We start from the raw sequence: 11,131 nt of genomic DNA on the forward strand, positions 1-11,131 counted from the left end.
TTTGGATTAGTTTGTAAAACAAAACAAATTTTTCAAAGACTTCAGATTTGTTTTTCAAAAAATACACCCAAGTCATCCTTGAGCAATCATCCACAAATAATACGAAATATCGAAAACCATGATCCCCAGTAACGGGCGCGGGCCCCAAACATTAGCATGCACAAGTGAAAAAAGACTCTTAACACGAGTTTCAGTAGATTTAAACGATTGTCTGTGACTTTTCTCCAAAACACACGACTCACAATCAAAATCCTTAATATGCGAAAAATTCGGGTAAAGAAGTTTAAGCTAACCAAGAGATGGATGACCTAGACGTCTGTGCAACAACCAAGCGTCTCGAGTAGTAGATCCGTGAGCCAACATTGCGGCACTGCCTTGGTGAGCCATCTCGTCGACATAGTAGAGGCCTTGACGCTCAGTGTCACGCCCAATTATCCTCCTCGTCATGATATCCTGTAAAACACAGAAATTGGGATGCATCAGTAGTGTACAATTTAATTCCTTCGTGACATGACTAATTGACATCAATTTATGAGACAGCTTGGGAACATAAAGACAATTTGATAGTGTCAGCGTCGGAGAAATATCAATTGTTCCACTCCCCTCTACTGAAGTAAGTTCCCCATCGGCAGTCTGTATTTGGCTTTTCCTAGTCCCACAAAATTCCACAAAATCCTGTCTATCATGGGTCATAGTATCCGTCGCCCCGCTGTCAAAAATCCACCGATTATCCTTTTTTTTAGACTTATGTTGTACCGCACATGCAATAGGCAGATCATGCAAAATATCAAAACTATTGGGGCTCACATACAAGTTATCACACATTATGGGGTCCTTTTTCAATTTAGCTAAAGTTCGGGGGGTAGGATGCATAATTCGGGGTTCAAACTGCAATTTTCTAGAATTATGAGGGCCAAAATTAAAATCAACATGATATGGGCTAGGTTTTAGAAACCCTAGCCCATTACCTCCTTCATCGGCGCCTCTCTCTACTCCCCCGATTCGTCCGGCGAAAGCCGCCTGACCGACCTCCTCCGCTCGCTTGTCGCCGCCGCCGCGTGGAGTGACGCCGTCAGAGCTTCGTCCGCGAGTGGTGCTCTCTGTTCCACCGGTTTCTTCCATTCCGATAGCCAATTTCGCCTTTCTCTGTTGGCTTCGTCCCACCACTCCGGGAATCCGATCAATTTGAAGCAGTTCTCACGGGTATGTTTGTTCATCCCGCAATTTGAACACCACAATTTCGATTTATCTGGCTTGGTGGCTCCGCGGCGGCTATAGGTGGCTGTGGGCGGTTGGCTGGAGCGGGTCGGCGCTGGGCGTGTTGGTTGCGTCTGGAATCTGGTCTGTCGGGCTCCAAATCCGAGCCCCACCCCGTTAGCCGTTGTGGTTGTGTCGGGGTTCACCGATGGCATGATTTTAAGCCGAACGGCTTCTCGCTTGATCCAGCCATACGCGACATCCACTGGAGGGGTTGGACTCTCCTTGAGAATGTCCCGTCGAGTCCCTTCGAATTGGGAGTTCAATCCTGCCAGGAACTTGTACAATCTCTTCTGATTTGTAATCTCTCGATACTCACAGATCCCCTTATCGCAGCAGGTAATGGTTTTGGTTTGGCATCGATCAATTTCGATCCAAACCCCGTGTAGCGTCCTCCAGTACGTTTCCAGGTCCATGTCCCCTTGGACAATCCGGCTGACCTTGTCCTCCAAGTCATATATCAGGTAAGAGAATCCGACGTACTCTGGTACGTCACGGCCAGGCTATCCCAGATGGCCTTTGCGCTTTGGTGGTGTGCGAAGTCCGCCACAATCTCGATCTCCATGTTGTCGACGATCCAGGAGAAGACCACCAAATCGGTCTCCTCCCATTCCAGATACTCCTTATCGGTTGGCTTCGGGGGTTCCGGTACTCCGGTGATATGCCGTAGTGCTCTCCGGCTTCCGATGGCTACCCGCATCAGTCGGGCCCATAGAGCATAGTTTCTTCCATTTAGTTTGAATGCAACTGTTACATTCTTACTTGCTTTCAACTTGAGATCGCCAGTCTTGACGTCTTCTTTGTCTGCCATTTCAGGTCTTGATTCGTCCGTCACCGCCTTCTGGCCGGGACAGGTATTCGGGCGATGATGATATTATATTCTGAGCCTTTGGTAATTTGGCTCTGATGCCATGTTGAGTAGGGAGAATATATTCATTCAAGTGTATTGATCGGTAGGAATAATACATGCCTTAATAGGCAGATGGGATTTTTACATATGGTAAGATACAAGCTTGATTTGTCCTAGCTATAATTGGGGAGAAATCATTGTAATTGATCTCGTAATCTTTACATTAATTCTGTGATTATTTGCATATCTTCCAACAATATGGACCAATTCAATCACCCTATACTAACACGGAAAAAAATACGATTCCAAAAATCAAAATCAAACATGTGAACCAAATAGTATGTGTTTTTATTTACTGAAGGTGGGATTACTAAGTTCAATCCAATCACAAGAGAGTGTGAGCATTAAAAGTACAAAGTTCAATCCAACTAAAAATAAAAAAAAATCACCAACATAACAATATCTGAACTAGACGCGCATCTAAGTAAAAAATCAAAGACACAAAAGAAGCAAATGACATAACCACGACCAACACACACCTCCCTCCGCCAACAAAAAAGAGGTAACCAACAGCGCAACCACAAAAGCCGAGAGCTATCCCAACCACGCACAGGAGTGGTCATAATGCTAATAGCGACGATACGGCGCCCAATCAAACGGTACAGTTGGTTGAGGCGATGGCCGTGTTACGGTGGCTCAGGTGGAGGCGCCATGGATGGTGGTGGCGGTGGCTGACGCGGCTGCAGCGCTATCTTTTTGTAGTGGCGCTTGCTGCCGGAGAAACAATTCATTTTTTAGACTATTAATTGTCAAGGTTTTTTTAAATTTATGTTTGTGTATTAAAAGTATGGGAAATGTGTGTCTATATATATAGGATGTGTAAAGGTATACAAAATATACTATTTTAAATATTCTGCTTAATTACGATCATTGTGTTATATCAATTCTCTACAAATTGTTAGTGTTATATCTGTAATATTATCTTCATTAGCAATTTAGCATACATAATATTGTGACATTAATTAATTTCATATTAATATGATCTAATTACGTATTTTCGTAACATTTTATCGATTTGTACAGCTAACGTACATTACTAAAAGTATGAATCATTACTAACGTACATTTGAACAAATTTTATTACTCGATTCGCCCATTATGAATCATTTCAATATGTCATTTTCGTCTATTCGTGAATAATTATTTTATTTTCTTTTAATTATTACTAAAAGTATTTCGCAATTCCAAAAAATCAAAATTTTAAAACATGTGAATTTAGCCAAAAATAAAATCAAATATAGGGGAAAAAATACAATTCACCAAATTAAAATTGCAACAAATGAGCATTAGTCGTTGAAATCATCGTCCATGGAGTGGCCGGGTTCAGCTAGAAGCAGGCAGCTTGTAGGGGCTCGGAGCAGGCCAGGGAGATAGTTGAGGCGACGACCAGGTAGCTTGTTGAGGCGACGACCAAGTAGCTTGGGCTGGTGATTGAGACGAGGGCGGGGGAGCTTGGGCTGGTGGTTGAGACGCCAAAGCGTCGGATACGCTGTTCTTCTTTTTTTTGCTGAAGAGACCCATTTTTGTGGCTTAGGTTTCTTTTCTTGCATGTATTTATAGGGGAAGGAATTGTGTTAATACGGAAATAATGTCAATATTTTGAAGGTTATGGTAAGAGATACTGTGATTTAGTTATTGATTTAGTAATGTCAATGAGAAGGTTGGTTTTTAAGATTATAAATATTAGTGTTTTTTAAAAGTATAGAAACGATAGTATTACACATTTGAGGAAATGAATAGAAATATCGGAATTGTGTACACATTCGAGGAAATGAATAGAAATACCGGAAATGTGTATACATTTGAGGAGGGGGAGGGGGGAGATCGTACAATTGGTTATGGGATGTAGAAGTAATTTGAAAATATTCCACTTTGATGACCAAAAAGGTGGTACTAATAAACAATATTGTATTTTACATTATTTAAACATTTTATAAATATCATAAAAACTGAATTTAAAAAAATTTTAAAATATCTTTTTATAAAAAGAAAAATTGATTTTTATAATTAAATGCTGAAAATTAAACGTTGTATCGTCCGTGGTATCGTTCGCGTCGCCCTCAGTGGGGCGGACGAATGCGTGCTCCAACACCTATCGTCCGCGGACGAAGCATAGGGCGCGGACGATACATCGGGCATCGTCCGTCCCACTGTGGATGCTCTGAAGAGATCTCAAAAATCGTGCACGACGTCATCAACCGCCAACACATAGTGAATTTCAACGCCGAAATTGTAACCGTCCCGGCAAGAGAGAAAGGGACGACGAAGAAGTGATCGAAGAAAGCGATGACGAAGAAGTGATCGAATTGGAATTGGAAAGGGCTGTGGACAAAGTCCACACACACTCCAGATTGCCCTAATTGTAGTAACCAAATTACTAAAGTAATTCTTCGAAGAAAGAAAAAGGCAAGCCCTCGTCCAGACAAGCCACTTGACCTATTGGGATGCTTGAGTTGCTTCAGCATTTTCATACCTTCAGGTAATTAATAATGTGGCATTATAAATTAATACTATAGTCTTGATATTTTTATTTAATTTATAGCATATGATTTGGGATTTAAGAAAATTAATGTGGGGTTTGTGTTTATTTGAAGCAGGGGATTGTTTGAATCCTTTTAGGTTGTTTAAATCCAAAACCAAAATTGGAAAGTCACGAAATAGAAGATGGGCAGCCACAATTTCTGTAGGGGGTACAACTGCTAATGCGGGAGGTACTTTTCTTCATATACATAATCATACGATCTTAGTCATCTACTATTACGATTGGTTAATCGGTCGATTTAGTTATTAATCAATTGATTAGTCAATTACTCGGCTAAGAAATTCTTCCAGCCTAGGGAATCACATTGAAATGATTGGGCCAAAAATCTCGAGTTCGAGTCATCCATGGCACGGCCTTTAAATTTACATGTTTATTTACACATCAAAAAATTTTTGAACTGATTAGTCAGTTAAACGATATGCATGTCTACAGACCATTTTCAAAATGTGTGTATATAAATTTTAGGAAAGCCCTTTTAATGTTTCTCAGGGTCCAAACAAGGCCTACAAAGCCCAAACATTGGCCCATCAACTGCTATCGGGAGTACAACTACTAATGCAGCAGGTACACTTGGATGGTACAAATTTAATACAATCGATATTTTTCATTCACAACTTCTCGGTCTAAAATAATTAAAATTTTCCACTTTCATTTTTCCATAATTCATCTGATACAATTGGGTTTGAATTGATACATAGTGTTTTGATTCAAAGAATTGAAATGGTTATTTAATTTATAGGAACCGGGCATCGTTTAAATCCGTTTTATTACTTTGGATACAATTACAAAGCCCCAAAAATTGAATTTGAGCAGCCATCAAATGATATCGATGGTAGTACAACTACTAATGCACCAGGTACCAATCTTGGCGTGACATATTATATGCAATTCCATACACATGTACTTTAAGAAATATAATCATAATTATTGTTTTTGCTTTTAATTATCAGGGATTTAGGAGAAGCAAAACCAGAGCATAATCCACGTGATGTGATGATTGATATTAAAGATGGACCAGGTGAAAATTTCATTCACAATATACTTGTTAGTTGTTAGGTTTGTTGCCATGGTAGAAAATATCTAGCGATTAGTAGTTTACTATGTATATTACTTTATTTCAAAAATAGCAAAATAACATGATAATTTTTTTAAAATAGACTTGGTAGGAGGAAGACCTGCTCTACAGGAACCATTAATTTTCGAAGCGGTTGGAGGTTGGCCTCCTTTACAAAAACCATTAATTTTAGAAGCAGTTGGAGGTCAGTCTCATTTACAAAAACCGTTAATTTCAGAAGCAGTTGGAGGCCGACCTCCTTTACAACAACCACTAATTCCAGAAATGATTGGAGGACGGTCTGCTTTACAACAACCACTAATTTCTGGCGATCGGCGCTCTAGATCGCTTGAGTTTTGGAAATGCATCGTGTATGGAGGTCTGATCTAGTCAATCGCAAGCCTAAGCATAGTCTCTTCTATAGCCGCTTCAGACGCCAATACACGTACGTTTTTCCATCGATTTTGCATAGAAAAATCATTATGAAATATGTAGCATAGAAATGTATTTCAACTCTAATGGATTATGTCTCTATGCTAGTGAACGTCGTCGTTATTGGATTGGCAACCCTACTTAGCGGCCTCATCGCATTTGGTTGCAACGTAAGTAAACTTATATATTCCATTTAAAATATTTATGACATGTTTGGTTTGAATGATAAGACATGATTAATACATAAAATTAAAAAACCAAATAAAAAAAATAAAATATTTAATCATGCTAATCACAATTATCAGTTTATCACATCCATCAAATCAAACATCCCAAAAATTTTTAAAATACTAAATCAAATGAGTCAAATTATTTTCCTTCTAAAGATCATATTATATATAGTCTCATTTAATGAATATTTATGCGTCTGCCCTTGCCTACAGCTTGTGGAGTTACGAAATGACAACTAAGTACCAAGAATTACTTGGTCAGAGAGGGCACTTTCTTTTCCACTCGACGTTTGCCATTCTTTCCTACATCATTTTGGGCTCGTGACGCCCGTTACCTACGGCTTCGCCTTCCATGACAGCGACGACAAGGACTACAAGATGCTCGCAGTAGCTGCTGCTGGTTTGGTTGGCATATTCGTCCTCACAATGCCAAGGCTTATGTGAAAGGGATAGACAGATTTGGAGGCTATGTTAAGACAATATTGTACTATGTTACTATGGCAGTGAGTGCATCTGGTGTCGCATATGCTACAGGAGATTTGTTCGGAAAGCTTTTGGATGATCTTGGCTGGTTTCAACCGGCTCAAGTTGATGCTTCTCGAGTTTCTTCGTGGGCCTCGTACTGATCACCAGGGCCGGAAACAGAAAAAAATTTAAGTGCGGTTTATGTTTTAATTTTTTGAGTTTGAGATTCCAAGAAGAGAATTTGCTTACTATTTCTTGTGATGATTGTCGATTGATGCTATTGTAATAAAATTTTCCTTGCTAAATCATAAATTTTTTGTTAAACTTTTGAGCATTCTCATGACTTTTTATCTATGTGAATCAAATTTAATCATAATTTTACTATTTCTGAATACGTTGTATCACTAAACAAAGAGTAAATCCTAATTATAAATCGAAATTGTGGTCCTAAGAGAAAGTTCACATTGTGAATGTAAATGCCCGAATTGCGATGATGAGTTGGAAACCCCTAAAATTGTTTACAACGCCGAAAACGTTTTCACTTTAAGTCTAGCTAAATTACAACGTTCAAGGATTGATAATTTGTTTAGTTCAGAAAATCTAGCTTCTATACCATTACCATTACCATTACCATTACCTTACCTATTTAAAAAAAATGTAAGTACTAGTTTTCATGGACAATTATGAATTATAATGAAGTTTTTATTTAATTGGATGATTGGAAAGTCACCCAGACAAGAAATCAAGTTATTCTATAAATGCAAATTTTAGCAAAATAAAATCGTTTATACAAAATACAGAGTTTTTCCTATCAAAATTCCAAAAACGAAATCCCAATCTAGTCCGGCGATGGAGAGCGGCGGCGATGTAGAAGCCGGCTTCGCCAAGCTTCAAGGCGAAGATTTCGAATACTTCATGCAAACCTACTCCATAATCCTCGGCCGCAATTCGAAAAAATTCGGCCGTCGACGTCGACCTCTCCTCCCTCGGCGGCGGGATGAACATAAGCCGCCGCCACGCCCGCATCTTCTACGACTTCCAACGCCGTCGTTTCGCGCTCGAGGTCCTCGGCCGGAACGGATGCTACGTCGAGGGCGTCCTCCACGTCCCCGGCCACCCTCCGATCAAGCTCGATTCGCAGGATCGTCTCGAGATCGGCGACAAGGAATTCTACTTTTTGCTGCCCGTCAGGAGCATATTGGGCGGGCCAATTGGCCCGAGAAACCACGGGAACGTTTATCAAACAGTTATGTGCAGCAGCAGAATTTGGGGAATCAGCCGCCGCCGCCGCTGCCTGGCGGTGGGGGAGGGTGGGGTGAGTATGATGGGGAAGGTAGTGAGGATGAGGAGGAGGAGGAAGAAGAAGAGGATGAGGAGGATTGTGGGGAGGATGCTTCGTCGAGTGGGAAGAGAATGAGAGGTGATGGAGGCGGAGGTTATAGGTATGGTTCAGGTGAGCTAATTTTAGGGTTTGGTTTGATTGAATTGGAGTTTTGTTTGTTGAGGTGGATACTTTTTGTTGATGTTTATTTCTTTGAATTTTGTTAATTGGGCTCCTGGTTATGAGTTTGTGAGTGTAGCTTCTGCTTACTGAGGTACTAATGTTCCGATTTTATTATAAACTTTTGCTGGTGATTTGAAGCTCAGTTTGCTATACATTCATCTGTAGACCTTGGTGAAAGTAGGATTTGATTTTGACAGTTGAAGAGATGTTAATTGAAAAAACTGACAGCTGTTTTGTTTGGGGGTCTATTCTATCGGCTTCGTTTAGTGAATTTTCTGAATAGTATGGCATTTGTTGTTGAGACTGTTTGGTAGTTAGGCTTATTAGTATAGTTGCGTAGGGTGGATTTTCAGCAGTACTTGTCCAGTATTGCCCAATTTAGCTGGGTTTTCGTGAAGTATGATGACCTTTGCTCGTCTCCATTATTTTGTATGTTTAGGATTGCATTGATAGTTGTTGAATTGGAGTTGTTTTGTTGAGGGCTTTTTGTTGATGTCTGTTTTTGAATGTTGGTGTATTTTATTTTGTTAATTGGGCTCCTAATCGTAAATATGTGAGTGTAGTTTTGGCTGCTGGGATAGAAATGTTTTGATTTTGCTATATCTTGTTTGCAACACATTCATTATCTTGAGTACAGGTAGACACTGGTAAAATAAGCTTTGATTTTGGCAGTTAAAACCCAATTTAATTGAAAAACAGACAGCAGTTTGGTTTGAGGGGCAAATCTATCAGCTTCCTATAGCGAATTTACTGAATAGTAGGGCATTCTGATACCATTTTTATGTAGTGTTTCGTTGTTGAGGCTCTTCGGTACTTGAACTGACTAGATTACAGTGCATAGGAAGAATTATCAGTTATTCCATATCTTTATTGAGGTAGAAAGTTTTGATTTTGCTATATGTTCTTGCTAATAATTTGAATCTCAGTTTGCAATACATTCATCTTCTTGATCAGATGTAGACACTGGTGAAAGTAAGCTTTATAATTGAAAAAACTGATAGCAGTTTGGTTTGGGTTTGATTCTATCTGGTTCCTTTTGTGAATTCACGGTATGGCCTTCTGATACTGTTTTTGTGTAGTGTTTCGTTGTTGAGGCTGTTTGTTACTTGAACTGACTCGTTTAGTTGTAGAGAATGAATTTTCAGTTATAACATTGTCCTGTATTGCTCAATTTAGCTAGCATGATGACCTTTGCTCGTCTCTGCAATTTTTCCATGTTTGGGATGGCATCTGTAGGTGTTTGTGATATCAGAATTAGGGGAGTCGTGGAACTGCGTTTATGATCAGTGAACATTGCTTACACGGAACGTCCTATATGAAAACCTTCCTACAATATGATTTTATAGCTCGGTTAATTTATTTGCACCATAGGTAATGCTTAATACGGAATATGGATGATCTTGCAGATAAGCAGGCTGATGTGAGAACATGTTGTTAGAGAAGCTGAGATAACCACAGCTTCTTCAGTTACAAGAAAACGACGTCGTGTCTTCAGTGGCCTCATTGCTGTCTGATTTATGTGGTCCTGGAGACTGGATGCCGATGGAGAAACTACATTCCGAGGTGAACTGTTTTTCTTACATAGCTGTTTGTTTTATGCAAGCCGGCTATAGTTCTAATATTTCACTATCAGCTGTCATGATTTCATGCTAGGATTCCTAGTGTACTATAATCTTGTGGATAATGGAGATTTTAGCATGTGCCGTTTTGTCCATTTGTTAAGACGAACTTATATTAAGGCACCAAACCCGACCCTTGAGATGGCATTGTATGAATTGTAGATTCCAACTGCTAGGATGATCATGATTTCGTGCGAACGGGATCAAGGGTAGTCGATGCATAAGTTAATTATATTCGAGGCATCTTGGTGCATGTTTAATGATGAATTTGGATTGATTAGGATTAGTCATATACTGTTCTTTTTTCTACATTTGGTCCTTTCACATTATGCATTATCCATGTTTTGTTCCAAAACTTGACATTGCTCTTAATCACGGGGTGGGTCATCACCAACCTTTGCCGTGACTCAATCTGCAGCTCGTGGAGCAATTCAGCTACGTCTGGCATCACAGCCGTGTAAGGAAGTATCTCACTCCCGAGGATCATTCTGGTCAAGAATCCCAAGGAAAGCCGTGGTTTGGATTGCTGGCCCTGCTGAAGAAATATCCCGAACACTTTGTCATCAACACGAGATCCAAGGGGCGAGTTGTGCTGGAATTCGTCTCGCTAATCTCCTGAGTAGCTACGCAGGAAACACCAGAAGATATTATATACACGCACGAGCAGATGCCTAAACTCCTATTATTTGGTTCAGATTCAACAGAAAATAATATTAATGGATTTTAGTTTTTTGATATGGAAATCCCATGTAGAAAGATTGGATCTTCTTATATTTTGGTCGATTGATTGCATTGGACGATGCCAAAGATTTACTGTAAATAAGTGATGTGGATCTTGATGAAATAAAACTAAACTTATGCAAATTTGATCAGTTTATTTCCTTGTATTGGTATTAACCGTAATAAATGTGTGCATAAATAGTTGGGCGGCAATTTTAATTTTAACACCATACTCAACTTTTCTCTCTCCCAATTCAATGACCTAATCAATTTCTGATTTTAAAATATAGAAAAGCCAAATTAAATTAGGGGTTTTTATTTTATTTTTATATAAGAATGCCACGCTCCCTCCACTATGTATAAATATTTAGAAAAAGGTAAGTCATAAATCTTATAAA

General features: G+C 39.4%; 1 long non-coding RNA gene and 1 pseudogene across 1 annotated transcript; both read left to right on the forward strand.

Moving 5' to 3' along the window:
* Positions 1 to 6,068: 6,068 nt before the first annotated feature.
* LOC121788368 lies at positions 6,069 to 6,731 on the forward strand. Its single transcript, XR_006047723.1, has 3 exons — positions 6,069 to 6,208; positions 6,304 to 6,365; positions 6,639 to 6,731. It is a non-coding gene; the product is annotated as an uncharacterized LOC121788368 (long non-coding RNA).
* A 955-nt stretch (positions 6,732 to 7,686) lies between these two features.
* On the forward strand, positions 7,687 to 10,632 carry LOC121788365 (annotated as a pseudogene).
* The last annotated feature ends 499 nt before the right edge of the window (positions 10,633 to 11,131 follow it).

Source organism: Salvia splendens, unplaced genomic scaffold (assembly GCF_004379255.2).
Source record: "Salvia splendens isolate huo1 unplaced genomic scaffold, SspV2 ctg1024, whole genome shotgun sequence".
In the NCBI taxonomy this organism is placed as follows: Eukaryota; Viridiplantae; Streptophyta; class Magnoliopsida; order Lamiales; family Lamiaceae; genus Salvia; species Salvia splendens.